Genomic DNA, 18,231 nt, shown 5'->3' on the forward strand with positions numbered 1-18,231 from the left:
ACGCGTGATCATGATGCACAGTGGTTAGCACTGCTGCCTCACAGCGCCAGGGACCCGGGTTTGATTCCCGACTTGGGTCACTCACTGTCTGTGTGGACTTTGCACATTTTCCCCCTGTCTGCGTGGTTTTCTTCTGGCTGCTCCAGTTTCCTCCCACAGTCCAAAAGACATGCTGGTTAGGGGCATTGGTCGTGCTAAATTCTCCCTCAGTGACGACGAGGTGATTTTCAAAGTAACTTCATTGCAGTGTTAATGTAAGCCTACTTGTGACGTTGATAAATTGCCTTTAGCTGCCTAAGCCCTACGTTTGGAATACTCTTCCTAAACCTCTCCCCCCTTTAAAACGTACCAGTTTGACCACATCTATACTAATATAACTTGTGGCTCAGTGTAAAATATTTTTAGGCCAGTCCCGTGGAGTACTTTGGAGATTTTTCCTATGTTAAAGATGGTTAAACCACACATTGATGTACTCTGCGCAGTTCTGGCTTCCAAATTATAAAAAGGATACAAATATGTGAAAAAGAAGATTGACAAGGGTGATAGTGCAACTGAAAGGCTATCCTGTATCAGGAAAGACTGGACTTATTTTCTCTAGAAAAGGAAAGACTGATGGATGGACGGCCTGGTAAGTTCGCACAGGCCAATTGGACTGAATGTCTTGTTTCTTGTCACCTGTAATGACAAAATAATGTTGGACCTGATTAGCTATAGCGGAAGTTTGCTGGGGAGATTAGATGAACCATTATGAAATGCCTATTGTAAGTTCATGTTTCTCATTAGGCGCAATGTAGTTGGCAGCATTCTCACCTCTGAGTCAGGTGGTTATGGGTTCAAATACCACTCCAGTGACTTCAGACTAGACATCCAGATTGACACTACAACAAAATGCTATACTGTCAAAGGTGCCGCCTTTCGGATGAGACACAACCCATTCTTCCCTCTTGTTCCGGTATAAACGTTCCCAGGGCAGCATTTTGAAGTGTCCTGTGTCCTGTCTCGTATTTATCAGAGTAAGAAGTCTCACAACACCAGGTTGGAATGCGAGTGGAGAGAGGGTTCAGCACGGATGCTTAACCTGTGCTTAACCCCCTCTCCACTGACACTGTCTGTACCTTTAAGAATTGATTACCTGGAAAGACTCACATTCCAACCATTATTTTGTAAATTGAGTTTGTGTCTTTATATGCCCTTTTTGTGAACAGAACTCCCACTCACCTGGTGAAGGAGCAACGCTCTAAATGTCTGTGGCTTGTGCTACCAAATAAACCTGTTGGCCTTTAACCCCTGGTGTTGAGACTTCTTATTGTGCTTACCCCAGTCCAACGCCGGCATCTCCAAATCGTATTTATCACTCAGTTAATATCATAAAAACAGAGTATTGAGATCATGAAAGGTACTATAGAAATATAGTTCTTTGCTTTTTTTTATCTCTACCCTTTGGGATTAGAGATTTGGCAAAATAGGGTTTTGAATCAAGATTCATTCTCAAGACAAAAGCTGGTTTTATTGTCTTAGGCATTTTCTTAGGCAAACCTGTCATCTACTTTGCCCAATTTAAAGGGAGAGAGAACATTCCCTCGGTACCAAATGGCATTGGCCCTGTGTGGAACGTGTATTGTTCTGCTTGGAAGTCCATCTGATAAATGAAAAATCAGCGGGTGTAATATTTATAATGCAGCGTCATTTGGATGAATAAATTTTCCACTCTGCAAGTTTCTGTTTGTTATAGACCTGTTTATTGACCGTTCATCTAATGTTTTCTGTGCTAGATGGACAGTGGGTGATGCAGCATTTATATTCAAAGTGCCTAAACCAGAGCAGAAAGAGGAGGATGCGGCCTATGAAGAAACAATGTTATAATCAGTAAAGGAAGCATTTGTTGAAATTATTTTCATTTGTACATAGGATTGCAATTCATTGATACATGGAAAGTCTCCTTGCTTTACATTCATTTTAATTTGGATCAAATAGTTAACAAATTAGAATTGATTAGGTTATCATCTTGGGGGAACCAGCTCTGCGTCACTGCCACCACCCAGAGAAAGTACAGCTTTGCTCGAGGGTGCTGGTCTTGTTTTAACATTTTCAGCTTTACCGCTCCATCCTCTAGAGCAGGAGCCCATTTAATCCTCGTCCATCAGTGCTGATTCGCAATACTTTCAGCCTGAATTTCCTTCGGAGGAATTTCAGTATCCTGACTTCACAGGGTGGTTCGTCCCATTTTTGAAAGCTGGTCCTGGCAATTGCAATCTTTCATTCGCTGAATGATGCACATCATTCAAAATTAGATAACTTAGAATATGGCCAACTTGCAGCAGGATCAAACTATTGTTAGATCAGCAATGATAACGTCCTAAGAAGACTATGATAATGTGGTAACCATAACTGATAGGTGAGAGACATGCTTCTTCAGGAAGTAGTGGCCTTTTAAAGTTGATTGATATTTCCCCGTTCCTTGTGTTTTGATGCTTTAAACTAAGCAGAGGTTTTGTGTTCTATTGGTGTTGTGGCAGCGAGGTGAATGGCCATCCATGACATTGAGGGAATATTTGACTAAGTGTGGCATCAAGAAGACCGAGCAAAATTGGACTCAGTGGGAATCAGGGAAGCTGTCCACTGGTTGGAGTCATACCTCACACAAAAGAAGATGGTTGTAAATGTTGGAGGCCAATCATCTCAGCCCTAAGACATGATTGTAGGAGTTCCTCAGGGTGGTGCCGAGGCCCAAACTTTTTCAGCTGCTTCATCATAAGGTCGGAAGTAAGGGTGTTTACAGATGAGAATTGCACTACGTTTTGTACAGTTTGCAGCTCCTCAGATACCGAAGCGGCCTGTTCTTGCACGCAGCAAGACCTGGTTAATGTTCAGGCTTGGACTGACAAGTGGCAAATCACTTGTGTACCACCCGAGTGCCAGGCAATGATCATCTCCAACAAACGAGACTCGAGCCATTTTCCCACTTAATAATCAGCCGCTTTCCCATTATTGCATCTTCCGCCATCAACATTCTGGGGGTTACCATTGACCAGAAACTGAACTGAGCAGATAATTACTGCGAGCTACAAGAGTAGCTCAGAGGCTGGGAATTCTATGGCGAATGACCCACCACTGAAATCCCCAAAACCTACCCATAATCCGTTGGCAGGAGTCAGAAGTGTGAAGGAATATCCTTCATTTGCCGGGATGAGTGCAGTCCCAACAACATTCAAGAAACTCAGCAGCTTCCGAGGCAAAGCAGCCACTTGATTGTCACTCCATTCACTACCCATAAATTGGCAGCAGTGTGAACCATACGCAAGATGCACGACAGTATATTTTCAAGGCTCCTTTGACAGCACCATCCAAATCCATGACCTCTAACACCGAGAACAACATTGACAGCAGATGGAAGACAACACTAGGAGGGGCAAGAGTAGACCACATGGCTCTTCGAACCTGCTCTGCCATTCAGTTTGATCATTGCTGATCTTGGGCTTCAACTCCATTTCCCCGTCCATTGTTGGTGTACGTACCACACAGACTGCAGTTGTTCAAGAAGGCTGCTCACCACCACCCCCACCTTGAGGGTAATGGATGCCGGTCTAGCGAGTGATGCCCACGTCTCATGACGCTCCTTTTTGTGGGCTGCGATAAGTGGAGTTGTGGCCTTTTCAAATTAGCGATTAGTTGTCTTTTTGCATTGTTCAACTGTATAAATATAAACTGTATAAATATTCCCCAGTGGTTCATGGATGGAACTAATCATATTTTTAATCTCTCAAAATTGAGCAGGCTTTGACTTTCTAACCTTCGACACTCTTGCTTTGGTTTTGCAATATCCTCTGAGCAAATGGAGCAATTCAAGCATCAGGGTAGTGCCAGCAAACCATTGGAAATGCTATAGAATAGAGGTTATTAACTACTAAGCTATTTCAGAAATATTGTGGTAGAGAAATTGCTGCTTTTACCATCAGATTTAAACCACCAAGCTTCCTCCTCTTGCCCACACAAACATTCTACTGAATTGTGCTTTTAACACTTTTTTTTATCGAGAGTTGGATTAACATCAGTAGAGATACAGTCAGTAACACAGGGTGCTGGGGGAGAGGGGTTACTGAGTGACAGTGTGAGGGAGCTGGATTAACACCAGTAGAGATACATTCAGTAACACAGGGTGCTGGGGGATAGGGATTACTGAGTGACAGTGTGAGGGAGCTGGATTAACATCAGTAGAGATACAGTCAGTAACACAGGGTGCTGGGGGAGAGGGGGTACTGAGTGACAGTGTGAAGGAACTGGATTAACATCAGTACAGATACAGTCAGTAACACAGGGCGCTGGGGGAGAGGGGTTCCTGAGTGACAGTGTGAGTGAGCTGCATTAATATCAGTAGAGCTACTGTCAGTACCACCTCTTTCCACATCCTTCCTCATTACAGGAAGGATGTGGAAAAGATTGAACGGGTGCAGAGGAGATTTACAAGGATGTTGCCTGGGTTGAATGGCATGCCTTATGAGGATAGGCTGAGGGAGCTTGGTCTTTTCTCCTTGGAGAGACGTAGGATGAGAGGAGATCTAATAGAGGTATATAAGATGATGAGAGGCATAGATCGGGTGGACTCTCAGAGGCTTTTTCCCAGGGTGGAAATGGTTGCTACAAGAGGACAGAGGTTTAAGGTGCTGGGGGGTAGGTACAGGGGAAATGTTAGGGGGAGGTTTTTCACACAGAGGGTGGTGGGCGAGTGCAATCGGCTGCCGTCAGTGGTGATGGAGGCAAACTCAATCGGGTATTTTTATAGACTCCTGGATGCGTACATGGGACTGAATAGGATGGAGGGTTATAAGTCGGCCGAGATGGTCGGGATATGCTCAGCACAACTTGTGGGGCCGAACGGCTTGTTTTGTGCTGTAGCTTTTCTATGTTTCTATGTTTCTAAACATGAACAGTGCTAAATTTGAGGCTGTCACGTACAGTACTATACCCATTTGTGTACTATCCTGTGATGCACGATAAATCACACGGGAGGCTGGATGTACCGGGAAATAAAGGCTTTTATTACCAACAATAACGGAGCTACTATATACAATCCCAGACCAAAGGGTCACCAGGCAGAGCAGTGACCTTTATACCTCTCCCAGGAGGTGGAGCCAACTGGGGTGTACCATAGGACTATATTAACAGGTAGAACAGCCCAAAACTAACCCCGACAGTAACATTCTACTGACTCATAGTGCTGGCCAAACCATGGCTCAGCACTCCTGGTGGTAACCAACAATGGTTCACCACATTCACCCCTCCTTTAAAAACAAAGGCCGGCGGGGTACAAAACACAGAACAACTGTTCATCTGTCTATAAGTTCAAACGGTTTGGGGGACCGCACCGTCTCTGCGACCTCCTCAACACTGGCGATGACGCCAGTTCAGGCAATCGCGGTGACCTTCTCTCCAAGGCGGTGTCCAGTAGCTCCTCCAGTTCCGCACGGGCCGGTAGACCACGAGGTGGTGACAATCCGCTGGACTCGAGCACGCCTCAAGGTGGCGACAATCTCCTTGACTCAGGCAAGCTGTACACGGGAGTAGAAGTGTTAACTGGTGGTCCCGATCCTGCCCGCGCCGTGTCAGGAGAAGAGATAATGGTCGGGGGGTCCCTAACTGGGGGTGTGGGAGCGACTCGGGTTTCCAAGCCCCCTGCAGGCGCCAGATCTCGAATCGAGACCGTGTCCTCTCGCCCGTCAGGATATGCCACATCGGCATATTGAGGGTTGGAGTGGAGGAGATGGACCTGTTCAACCAAAGGGTTGGACTTGCGGGTCCTAACATGCCGCCGCAGGAGGACAGGTCCTGAGTACGTCAACCAAGACGGTAATGAGGTCCCAGAGGAAGACTTCCTAGGGAATGAAAACATTCTCTCATGAGGAGTAGCGTTGGTTGCCGTACACAGGAGAGAGCGGATGGAATGGAGCGCATCAGGGAGTACCTCTTGCCAACGGGATACTGGAAGACCTTTAGACCTCAACGCCAGTAAGACAGCCTTCCAGACTGTAGCATTCTCTCGTTCAAACTGCCCGTTACCCCTAGGATTGTAGCTCGTGGTTCTACTAGAGGCTATCCCATTTAAGAGCAGGTATTGCCTCAAGTCGTCGCTCATGAACGACGAGCCCCTATCACTGTGGATATAACAGGGGTAACCGAACAGAGTGAAAAGATCCCGTAATGCTTTGATAACCGTGGCAGCGGTCATATCAGAACAGGGAATGACAAAAGGGAATCGTGAGTACTCGTCAATCACATTGAGAAAGTACACGTTCCGATCTGTCGAGGGAAGGGGGCCCTTGAAGTCCACCCTCAGTCTTTCAAAAGGACGAGTGGCCTTAATGAGGTGTGCCCTGTCAGGTCGGTAGAAGTACGCTTTGCATTCAGCACATACCTGGCAGCTTCGAGATATGGACCTGACATCCTCCACCGAGTAGGGTAGATTCTGGGCCTTTATGAAATGGAAGAGCCAAGTGACCCCCGGATGGAAGAGGTCATTGTGGAGAGCCTGTAATCGATTCTCCTGCACACTAGCGCATGTTCCATGCGACAGGGCGTCCGAGGGCTCGTTGAGCTTCCCTGGACGGTACATGATATCATAATTGTAGGTGGAGAGTTCGATTCTCCACCTCAAGATTTTATCATTCTTGATCTTACCCCGTAACGTGTTGTTGAACATGAACGCCACGGACCGCTGGTCCGTGAGCAGAGTGAACCGTTTTCCCGCCAAGTAATGGCGCCAATGCCGAACGGCCTCCACAATGGCCTGGGCCTCTTTTTCCACCGCAGAATGCCGAATTTCAGGGCCTTGGAGTGTGCGAGAAAAAAAGGTGACGGGCCTGCCCGCCTGTTTAAGTGTGGCGGCCATGGGCGAAATCAGATGCATCACTCTATACCTGGAAGGGGATGGACTCATCAATAGCGTGCATCGTGGCTTTCGCGATGTCGGCTTTTATTCCTGCAAAGGCTAAGCGAGCCTCTGTTGTTAGGGGAAAGGAGGTAGACTTGATGAGCGGACGTGCTTTGTCCGCGTAACTGGGAACCCACTGTGCATAGTATGAGAAGAAGCCTAAGCATCTTCTCAGTGCTTTTATGCTAGTGGGCAGGGGAAGTTCGAGGAGGGAACGCATACGGTCTGGATCAGGGCCGAGGACCCCGTTTTCCACCACGTATCCGAGGATAGCGAGGCGTCGCTTGCGAAACACATACTTCTCCCTGTTGTAGGTCAGATTCAGGCAAGATGCAGTGCATAAGAATCTAAGAAGGTTGGGATCGTGGTCCTGCTGGTCGTGGCCGCAGATGGTGATATTATCCAGGTACGGGAAGGGAGCCCGCAGCCCGTTCTGGTCCACCATTCGGTCTATAGCACGCTGGAAGACCGAGACCCCATTCGTGACACCAAAGGGAACCCTTACAAAATGGTACAGACGACCATCCGCCTCAAAGTCCGTGTATTTTCGGTCCTCTGGGCGAATGGGGAGCAGGTGGTAAGCAGACTTCAAGTCAATGGTGGAGAACACCCTGTACTGCGCAATCTGATTGATCATGTCAGATATGCGCGGAAGGGGATACGCATCCCGCTGCGTATATCTGTTAATGGTCTGACTATAGTCTATGACCATCCGAGGTTTGTTCCCATTCTTAACCACCACTACTTGCGCTCTCCATGGACTAGCGCTAGGTTGGATGATCCCCTCCTTGAGGAGCCGCTGAACTTCAGATCGAATGAAGATCTGATCCTCAGCGCTGTAACGCCTGCTCTTTGTTGCGATGGGCTTGCAGCCTGGCACGGGAGTCTGGAATAGGGAGGGTGGGGTAATCCTGAGCGTCGAGAGGCTACATGTGGAGCGCTTTGGGCAATTTAGAGGCTGCAGTGCTCCCACTGAAAGCGGAGGGAGTGGCCCATCGTACAGCAGGGTTACACTCTTCAGGTGGGCCATAAAATCTAGTCCTAGGAGTATCGGCGCGCAAAGGTGCGGTAACACACGGAGCCTGAAGCTCTCGTAAACCGTGCCCTGCACCGTCAGGTTGACCACGCAGCTCCCTAGCACGGTGACAGACCGGGACCTTGACGCCCTCGAAATTGTCTGCTTGACAGTCCGAATCCGGAGACCGCACCGCTTCACGGTGTCAGGGTGAATGAAGCTCTCCGTACTCCCACTGTCAAACAAACAATAAATCTGGAGTCCGTTTACCTGTATGTCCATCATGGACTTGTCGAGTCTGTGAGGCTTGTCCTGGTCCAGGATGATTGACGCCACCGTTGGATCGTGGGTGCAACTGCAGGCAGCTGAGCTGGTCCATTACGGCCCCTGCTGGTCATTTACGGTCGGTGCCGACCAAAATGGCTGCCCCCATAGGTCGCACGTGGTCGATGGTGCCAAAAATGGCGGCCCCTGCAGGTCGCACGTGTCTTGCGACTCCGTCATTAGGAGTGGCGACGCTCTGGAATCGCACGTGATGGAAGACCTCGAAGACGCAGAAGACAAGGAGACCGGCTCCGGGGAATCACACTCCGTGCTGCTATGTTTGGAGGGTGGTTTGATCCTGCAGACTTTGGAATAATGCCCCTTCTTGCCACAGGCGGAGCACAATACTGCTTTAGCTGGACATCGCTGCCGAGGGTGTTTCACCCCCCACAGAAGTAACACCGCAGGCCTCCTGGAGCTGCTGCCGTCGTCAGGCCCGAGGCTGGAAACGCAATCGCGCCGTTTTTCGAAACCGCTGAATAAAGTGGAGTCTGCGGCTGCACCTGCCACAATGTCCCCACGCGGTCGTCGGGGTACATCTCCAGACTTTTGGAGGCCGTTTCTAGAGCGCCAGCTAATTCTACGGTTTTAGTGAGGTCGAGGTTACCTTGCTCTAGCAGCCGAACGCGAATGTACGACGAGCCGATTCCCGCCACGAACACATCTCGAACTTGGTCGCTCATATACTGGGCTGCCGACACTGGCTTGCAGTTGCAGGCTCTGGCTAGCTGCTGAAGTTCACACAGGTACTGTTCCGTCGTTTCACCCGGCTGCCGCCGTCGAGTGGCGAGAAGGCGTCGAGCATGGATCTCATTCGGCGGTTTGTTGTATCGCTTTTTGAGAAGCTCGATGGCCCCTTTGTGGTCTTGGGCCTCACGGATCGCTAAGTATACAGTGTCGCTTACCCTCGCGTGGAGGACCCGCAGTCTGTCGGCGTCATTTTGAACCGCTGTGGAGGCGCCGAGGTAATCTTGGAAACACTTCAACCAATGGTCGAAAGTGTTCGACTCTCCCACCGCACGTGGATCCAACGTAAGCCGCTCGGGTTTCAGCATTTGCTCCATGGTTTTCTTTTGTTTTTGTCAAAAAAAATTTGGTTGGTAATAAAATTGATGCGCGATAAATCACACGGGAGGCTGGATGTACCCGGGAAATAAAGGCTTTTATTACCAACAATAACGGAGCTACTATATACAATATACAATCCCAGACTAAAGGGTCAACAGGCAGAGCAGTGACATTTATACCTCTCCCGGAAGGCGGAGCCAACTGGAGTGTACCATAGGACTATATTAACAGGTAGAACAGCCCAACCCTAACCCCAACAGTAACATATCTACAGACTCATAGTGCTGGCCAAACCATGGCTCGGCACTCCTGGTGGGAACCAACAATGGTTCACCACATCCTGTATGTACAAATATAGGTTGTGCTGGAAGAGCATTTTTGAATTTACTAGCACAAAGTGAAATCTCAATTACAGTGGGAATGATTGAATAGCACCTCAGCAGAGAGGGTTGTCTTTATTCTTCTTTCCCCACCTCACCCAAATGTTACTCAGTGGCCCAATTTACAAAGTAATAACAGGTGAAAGGCTGTTTTCCAAAGACACGTACTATTACGCCTCAATAAAAAAAAATCTGCAGCCCCCACAAGGAGAACTGTAGATTGACTGTACATTCAATGAGATGTGTTTGCACACTCTTGTGACGTTAATTCTCAATGCTTTATTTTCTTATGAACATTTATTTTTCTTGTTCGACAGATTTGATTATCTGCTGCAACAGACCGAGTTTTTTGCCCACTTTATCCAACCTGCTGCACAGAAAACACCAACGTCTCCTTTAAAGATGAAACCCGGGCGCCGTCGATTAAAGAAAGATGAGAAACAACGCTTCTGTCGGTTGGAAAGTAAGATATATTCCAGGCAAAGTGTTTTTGGATTCATGATGCAAATTCTGAGAGATTTCAACTTGGAAAGTGTTCCTGGCGTTTGAAGGCCAAAGAGGCCTTAATGTTGGGGTCAAAGTAGAATGGTGGATGTAAAGCTTTCATTCCTCCTTGAGGTTTTGGGGCCTCAGCTTTCAGTGATTTGGATATAACTCTTTACTGCTTCATCCATATTTGCAGACTAGGTTAGGAGCAACCACAAATTGGGATCATATGATGGAGTTGCAAAGAGGGCACAGCCCAGTGAGTGGGCAAAGCTGTGGCAAATGTAGTTCAGTGTGGAGAAGTATGAGGCCACCCACTTTGGAACTGAGAAAGGCAAATCTAAGTGTTTTCGACAAGAGAGATTAGTTGTGGAGGAGCAAAAGAGATTTGAGTTTCCATATATACAAATAACACGATGTCACTGCGCTGTTACAAAAGTTAATGGATTATGCTAAGAGGAAGATGGCATTTATCTCAAAATAGATTGGGATGAAAAAATGAGGAAGCTTTACAGAGCCTTGGTCAAACCTCAGCTGGAGAACTGCTTTTGGTTCTGGGCAACGAACCTCAGGAAAGTAATATTAGTCTGGCACCGGAATGCTATCTGTTCTTAGTGTCAGGTTATGAGGACATAACATGTTCCAAAATTTGGCTTTCATTCCGTTGAGTTTAGAGTAATAAAGAGTGACCAAATTGAGTTGTTTAAAATGATTGGGGGATTTGATAGGGTAGATACAGAGACTAATTTCTTTTGAGGGAAATCTGGTTCAAGGGGGCACATCTTAATATTAGAACGAGGTTAGTTAGGATTGAAAGTGAGGGCTATTTCGTTCCACTTGGTGGAAAGGTCTGCCCCACATGGCGATGGGTGTTAAATTTTCTGAATGGATATTTTTTCTTTGTTGGCTGCACTATCAAGTGATATGAAGCAACAGCAGGCATGATTTAATTGAATAAACAGATGTCTGAGGTTGCATGGCCTACACCTTTTCTCTGCCTTTTTAATGTTGAAACAGCATCTTAGACACCAAGTGTTCAAATATCCTGCATCCGTATAACAGGCGTGGAATTCCTGTCAACCTTGCATTAAAAACACTGATGTTCTTAAATGTGTCACATGTATGAATGAAGAGTATGTTGACAACTATTGGCACAAAAGATTATACATGTGTAATTACCTAATTAAATTAAAAAGTACTAATATGCTGTGTAATCTACCAGGGTCTTGGGAGAGTATTGACATAACAGTAGATTTCAAAGTTTATGTTTCGAATCAACTTTAAATTAAAATAATGGCCACCTGCATGAATTGCAATTTTGAATCTTAGTTCAATAACATGCTGTACATGGGGCATGGTGGCACAGTAGTTAGAGCGGCAGTGTGGCAGTGGTTAGCACTGCTGCCCCACAGCGCCAGGGACCCAGGTTCGATTCCCGGCATGGGTCACTGTCTGTATTGAGGTTGCATATTCTCCCCGTGTCTGCGTGGGTTTCCTCCGGGTGCTCCGGTTTCATCCCGCAGTCCAAAGATTAGGGTTAGGTGAATTGGCCATGCTAAATTGCCCCTTAGTGTCAGGGGAACTAGCGAGGGTACATGCATGGCATTATGGGGATAGGGTCTGGGTGGGATTGAGGCCGGTGCAGACTCCATGGGCCAAATGGCCTCTTTCTGCACTTTAGGATTCTATGTACTAATCTTCACCACAAAAGTGATGCACAATCTCCAAAATAATTTGTACGGTGCTGTTTATTCTGAAGTGATTGTGGATTTGAAATTGACTGCAGTAACAGCTCTTTTAAATTGGTTTGGAAAGTAATAGTAACCCCTCGCACAAAACAATTCACTTTTAATTCTTAGCTATCGGCATCGTCGTACGGAACAGGAAGAGGATGAAGAGCTACTGTCAGAAAACAGCAAGACAACCAATGTCTGCACAAGGTTTGAAGAATCCCCATCATGTGTGTAAAGCCATTTTATTCATTATTTCATACATGAGTTAATGTAGCTCAGTTTTCACTATCTTTTCCCAATTCCTTTCACATTTTCAGTCACCATTCATCGATGTGCAGTATTCAATTTTGTCAAAATTAGACTTGTGGGAACATTTGAGACTGTTGTAATTAAATTTCCAAAAACAGCACCTCCCGTTCTCCTGGTTTAATTGGCTGTGTTTATTGGCATAAGGGGTCTTTTCAATGGAACAATCTACTAATGCTGACAGACACCACGGACTCACTACAGCCTAACTTGTAATCTGACATAATATTTTCTGACTGGATATTGTCGATATTGAGTATTTTGAGGTCAGATTCAGCATGAATAAAATGCAGGGTAAAGCTGAAAGATCTCCCTCATGCCAGTATGACATGTGTTTCATATATCAGCCTTTCACCTTGTTCTTTGCTTTGTTCAGCTTTGCCCTCTCAACCAGTGCCCCCAAGGGACTGAGTTGAAACTGCTGCAACTTATTTTTCTTGGGGTCCTAGCAGCCATTTTAACATGTTAGTGTGCGCCACATGTAAAGGAACCATCTGTTTTCATGAGGAATAATTGGATTATCATACAGATTGCGTACATGTAACATGCTGTCCTTTTGGTGTTGAGAATCATGTATAATCAGTTCCTTACCCTAAGAAATGGTGAGCTGAATGATCTGTTCTTCCAAATGGCATTTCCCCAATCAAAGAACAAAGAAAAGTACAGCACAAGACAGGCCCTCCAGCCCTCCCAGCCTGTGCCAATCATGATGCCCTCACTAAAATAAAGAAAAACCCTTCTGTCCTGATTTGGGTCTGTATCCCTCTATTCCCTCCCTATTCATTTACCCATTGAGATGCCTCTTAAATGTTGCTAATGTGCCTGCTTCCATCAACTCCCCTGGTAGTGCATTCCAGGCACCCACCACTCTGTGAGAAACTTCTCCCACACATCTCCCTTAAATTTTATCCCTCTCACCTTGAACCTGCGCCCCCTTGTAATTAACACTTCCACCCTTGGAAAAAAGCTTCTGGCTATCCACCCTGCCTATGCCTCTCATCATTGTGTCCACCTCTATCAGATCTGTCCTCAGCCTCTGTCTTTCCAATGAAAACAATCCTAGTTTATGCAACCTCTCCTCATGGCCAACACCCTTGACACCAGGCAACATCCTGGTGAACCTTCTTTGCACTCTCCCCAAAGCTTCCACGTCCTTCTGGTAGTGTGATGACCAGAACTGCACGCAATGCTCCAAATACTCATAACATATTCAAAATCGCAGCAATGTCCATGCAATGATTTCTCACAAAGCAGTCAAAGCCCAGTAAACTGGTTCCTCACCATCATTCCTTCTCTCTGCCCTCCCAATCTTGTTCATACTTGCCTTAGTGAAGTTTAGGTGCTCTGTTTAACAGTTTACGTTTCTGTATATACTTTGGCCTTGTTGTATTGTTCAGTTTAGCCGCTATAGAATGGTAGTAGTCGTGGTGAAAAGCACCACCTTTGTTTGGGAGCCTGCGTCTGAACGCTGACATTCTTTATGCAAACATTGAGACCCTAATACCAAATGGATTGTACCGCTTGCTTTTTGTTGTCTCAAGCTATCATGGTGCTTTCAGTTCAATGGTTCCTGAAACAGTAATACTTTTCCTTTTGGTCATCGCACTGATTTCATTTCCCCTTGAGCTGTATTCTGTGCAGACTCTTGCAACGGTTGAAGGCTCTAAATGTTTGGGGTCTCTTCCACAGATGTAAAAGGAGGGAAACTCCGCGACTATCAGATCCGTGGACTGAATTGGCTGATTCTTTATCTGAGAATGGCATTAATGGTATCCTGGCAGATGAAACGGTATGAATACACATTGATTGTAGACATAACAATTGTTTGGTGTCGGCATGTGAGATGTTTAGTTTAAAAGATTTAAAAAGATAAATGTCTCTGTAGTGTACTGGTTATCACGTTCGCCTAACGTGAAAGGTTCCCGGTTCAAAACGGGGTGAAGCATTCATTATATGTATTCAAGGGGCGGCTCGGTAAAGCAGTTGGGGTGAATGGGAGCAAAGGTTATTGGGGGCGGGGGGGAAGCAGGATGAGGCTATTGATTTGGATGATCCGCCATGATCGTAATGAATGGCGGAGCAGGCTCGAAGGGCCAAATGGCCTCCTCCTGCTCCTATCTTCGATGTTTCTAAATAGGGAACAAGTATCTTCTCCTGGATGTTCGAGGGTGTACCATTCAAAGATTAGAGGAAACCTGGAACGTTTGTTTTCTCCTACTTCCTGCCAAAACCTAGCTTTTTATTTTATAAAAAACTTGAGGCATGGTTAGTCTGGACATGTCAAAACTGAGACGAAGGTTTTTGTTAGATTAGTGTGAAGGGAAATGGAACCAAGGCAGATAAATGGAGTTACGATGTAGATAAGCTATGATCTAATTAAATTGCAGAACAAACTTGGTGAGCCGAATGCTTTCTTCCAGTACATTTCAGAAATGCTTCAGGACAACACTGATGAAAAAAGTCTTTGATTCTAAGAGAATTAATTGTTTTACTTTGTTTAACAGGGTCTCGGGAAGACTTTGCAAACTATTGCTCTTCTTGGGTACATGAAACATGATAGAAACATTCCTGGAACTCACATGGTTCTAGTCCCCAAGTCTACACTGCACAACTGGATGCTTGAGTTCAAAGGATGGATACCGACTCTTCGAGCTATTTGTTTAATAGGTGACAAGGATCAAAGGGTAAGAACTGCGTTTTATGTTCCCAAAAATACTGTTGGAAAATACAGCTGATGCATGGAGTTTAATTTGAAAATGCATTGCACGTTGTGGAAGTAATCCGTGCAGTGCTTGTTGGATCTCCTGCCACATGTTGGCCGACCCCAGTGGGAAAGTACAACTACCCTTGCTGCCCCAGCATCGGAACAAGAAAAAAACAGCCAGGATTCCTAAAGCTGGTTGCTATCTCGACATCTGTCATTTATCAAATAGGAATTCAGTAATCCGCAAGCACTTGCTGTCAAAACTTGTGTGTGAAAAAGCTGCAAGGGTGAGGTACCAAAAGACAGACAGCATCTGTTGGGCAAGTCGCGAGAGAGTCAGTTCATTCACGGGGGAGCAAGATTCTTTTTACCACTAAACACTGACCCATAAACCACAAAGGTAAATTTTGGAATACCTCCCAAAGGTAGGGGAGTCAAACTAGAGGGCATAGGTTTAAGCTGAGAGGGAAGTGATAGGAAAGGGTCCAGAGGGACAACTTTTTCAATGAGGGTGGTGTGTGTCTGGAACAAGTTGCCAGAGGTAGTAATAGAGGCGGGTACAATTTTGTTTTTTTGAAAAGCATTTAGACAGTTAGATGGGTATGGAGGGATATGGGCCAAACGCGGGCAATTGGGACAAGCGAAGTGGTTTAAAAAAAGAGCAGCATGGACAAGTTGGGCTGAAGGGGCTTTTTCAATGCTGTAAACCTCGATGACATTGTTTAAATTACTGAATAAATAACCACGAGCATTGCAGTTGTGTGAACAAGCACGTTGTGTAAGAAAAGTACAATAAGTCAAGGACTCATCAAACCTGGGATACAATTTTAATAAATTTGGACTTATCAAATTGAAATGTTGTATTTGGCCATTATTCAATCCTTAATATTAATCCTGCCTTTCACTGAATTGAATTTACTTTTGTCGACTCTCTCAAAAACATGTTTTCAACATGCATGCGGAGAATGGATCTGTCGCCAGTGTTAACGGCATCCCTCAAGGTTCCTTGAGACTGGCTTTGGAGATCAGCTTTTCTTTGCTCAGCGTAACTAAAATCCGAGATTTGCCACGCAGACAACGTTTGAGTGTTAATTTGCAAATATGTTCAATTATATAGTAATTTATTGCTCTCTCCTTGCTTTGCAACACTCTGGGCGGGATTTTCCAGCCCCATCAGTGGCAGGGAAAATCGTGTGCTGGGCTGGAACATCTTGACGTGGTGGCACAGTGGTTAGCACTGCTGCCTCACAACAAGAGGTTTAACAACAGCAGGTTAAAGTCCAACAGGTTTATTTGGTAGCAAATGCCTTTCGCTTTCGGAGCGCTGCTCCTTCGTCAGAAGTCTCACAGTCCAAAGAAGTGCAGGTTAGGTTGATTAGCCATGCTAAATTAACCCTAGTGTCAGGGGGGGTTAACAGGATAAATATGTGGAGTTACGGGAATAGGGCCTGGGTGGGATAGTGGTCAGTGCAGACTCGATGGGCCGAATGGCCTCCTTCTGCACTGCAGGGATTCTATTCTATTCTATTCTAACTAATACAGTCCCATAGATCCTGTAGTTAAAATTCTGCACCTATAAGCCACAAGATTCCGATGGACTCTGTCCGCTCCAGGAATAGGAGATTTCATCTTCTGGACTACAGAGAGGGAGAGCTGGAGAAAGATCGAGGAGGCCATGAAATAGAAAGAAAGGGAGAGAGGGGGTGAGAGACAGACAGAGCGAGCTCCAGACAGAGAGGGATTCTATGGTTTGGAGAATAGGGCCCGGGTGGGATTGTGGTCGGTGCAGACTCAATGGGCCGAATGGCCTCTTCCTGCACTGTAGGGATTCTATGGTTTGGAGATTTGCCAAGAGCCAATTGCCCTTTGGCCGCTCTCCACCTTTTCCCGTCCTGCCCTTGACTCTGCTCACTGCTGGCGGGGCTGGAAAACCCCAACGTCAGTGTTTTATTCAGCTAAATTTGTCTGATTAATGCCTGTGATCAGATCTGTTTCTGCTGCATCCCAATTGTCTTCTAGAAAACTAAATTTCTGGTGTTTGGAAAACTGAAATGTAACCCACTTCTTACTTTTTCAGGCAGCTATCATCGCAGATGTCCTCCTTCCTGGAGAGTCGGATGTCTGTGTGACGTCGTATGAAATGCTCATCAGGGAGAAATCTGTTTTCAAAATATTTAATTGGCGATATCTGGTTATAGATGAAGCCGACAGGATCAAAAATGGAAATCCAAGGTAAGTGTGTTTTCCCTTCATTTTCTCTGCTCTCTTCCCCATCCCGTCCATTACCACCAGAGTTAATGGCTACCATTGTAGTGAACGCTACATTTTCTGCCTCATCTTCAGGTGAATTGGGGAGAAACGCAGGCTTGATTTGTAGCATGGGGGCATGAGCAGGGGGCGACATGGTAGCTCGGTGGTTCGCACTGCTGCCTCACAGCGCCAGCGACCCAGCTTCGATTCCCAGCTTGGGTCATCGTCTGTGTGGAGTTTACACGTTCTCCCCATGTCTGCGTGGGTTTCCTCCGGGTGCTCCGGTTTCCGACCACAGTCCAAAAAAATTGCTGGTTCGGTGCTCTGGCAGTGCTAAATTCTCAGTGGACCGAAGTGTGGCGACTTGGGGATTTGAAGGGTAACATCATTGCAGTGTTAATGTAAGCCCACTTGTGCCACTAATAAATAAACTTTAAAACTTTGTAAACCATGTGTCACATTCTCGGTTATATATCATGGAGTGAGGTTATTTTTGAGCAAGGTGCAGTTATGTGTGGGACCAGACAGAAAATGAGGCACAGAGGTTTGCTGCACACTGTTCCCCTGGAGAGGGGAATGCAAAGACGGGGTAAGACGGAGTGGCAAAGAACAGTAAAAAAGAATTCAGTGTGGATGGAAGTGACTGTTCTCTGGTGAATGAGATAACGAAGGACAGGAAGGTTGGAACAAAAGGTTGGAGGGAAATCCAGGAATAGAGATTTTGAAATGAAGGGAAATGATACATTTTGAGTACTAATGGTTCATATAATTGTTATTTGCTGCTTTCCCTGATCCTTCGCACTTCCATCAAAGCTTTAAGAGCTAAATTAAAAGGGTTATTTATTGTCACAGATGGAATGCGAATCTTGAGGAAATTAGCGCTTTAATCTCACAATCCAATGCAGACAAATCTTTTTTTAAGTTAAAGTTTATCAGTGTCACAAGTCGGGTTACATTAACACTGTAATGAAGCTACTGTGAAAATCCCCTGGTCGCCACACTCTGGCGCCTGTTCGGGTAACACTGAGGGGGAATTTAGC

General features: G+C 45.9%; 1 pseudogene; it reads left to right on the plus strand.

Moving 5' to 3' along the window:
- Positions 1 to 18,231, plus strand: part of LOC144482686 (SWI/SNF-related matrix-associated actin-dependent regulator of chromatin subfamily A member 5-like) — a 176,169-nt pseudogene that overhangs the window by 140,110 nt on the left and 17,828 nt on the right.

Source organism: Mustelus asterias, unplaced genomic scaffold (genome assembly GCF_964213995.1).
Source record: "Mustelus asterias unplaced genomic scaffold, sMusAst1.hap1.1 HAP1_SCAFFOLD_36, whole genome shotgun sequence".
NCBI classification, from domain to species: domain Eukaryota; kingdom Metazoa; phylum Chordata; class Chondrichthyes; order Carcharhiniformes; family Triakidae; genus Mustelus; species Mustelus asterias.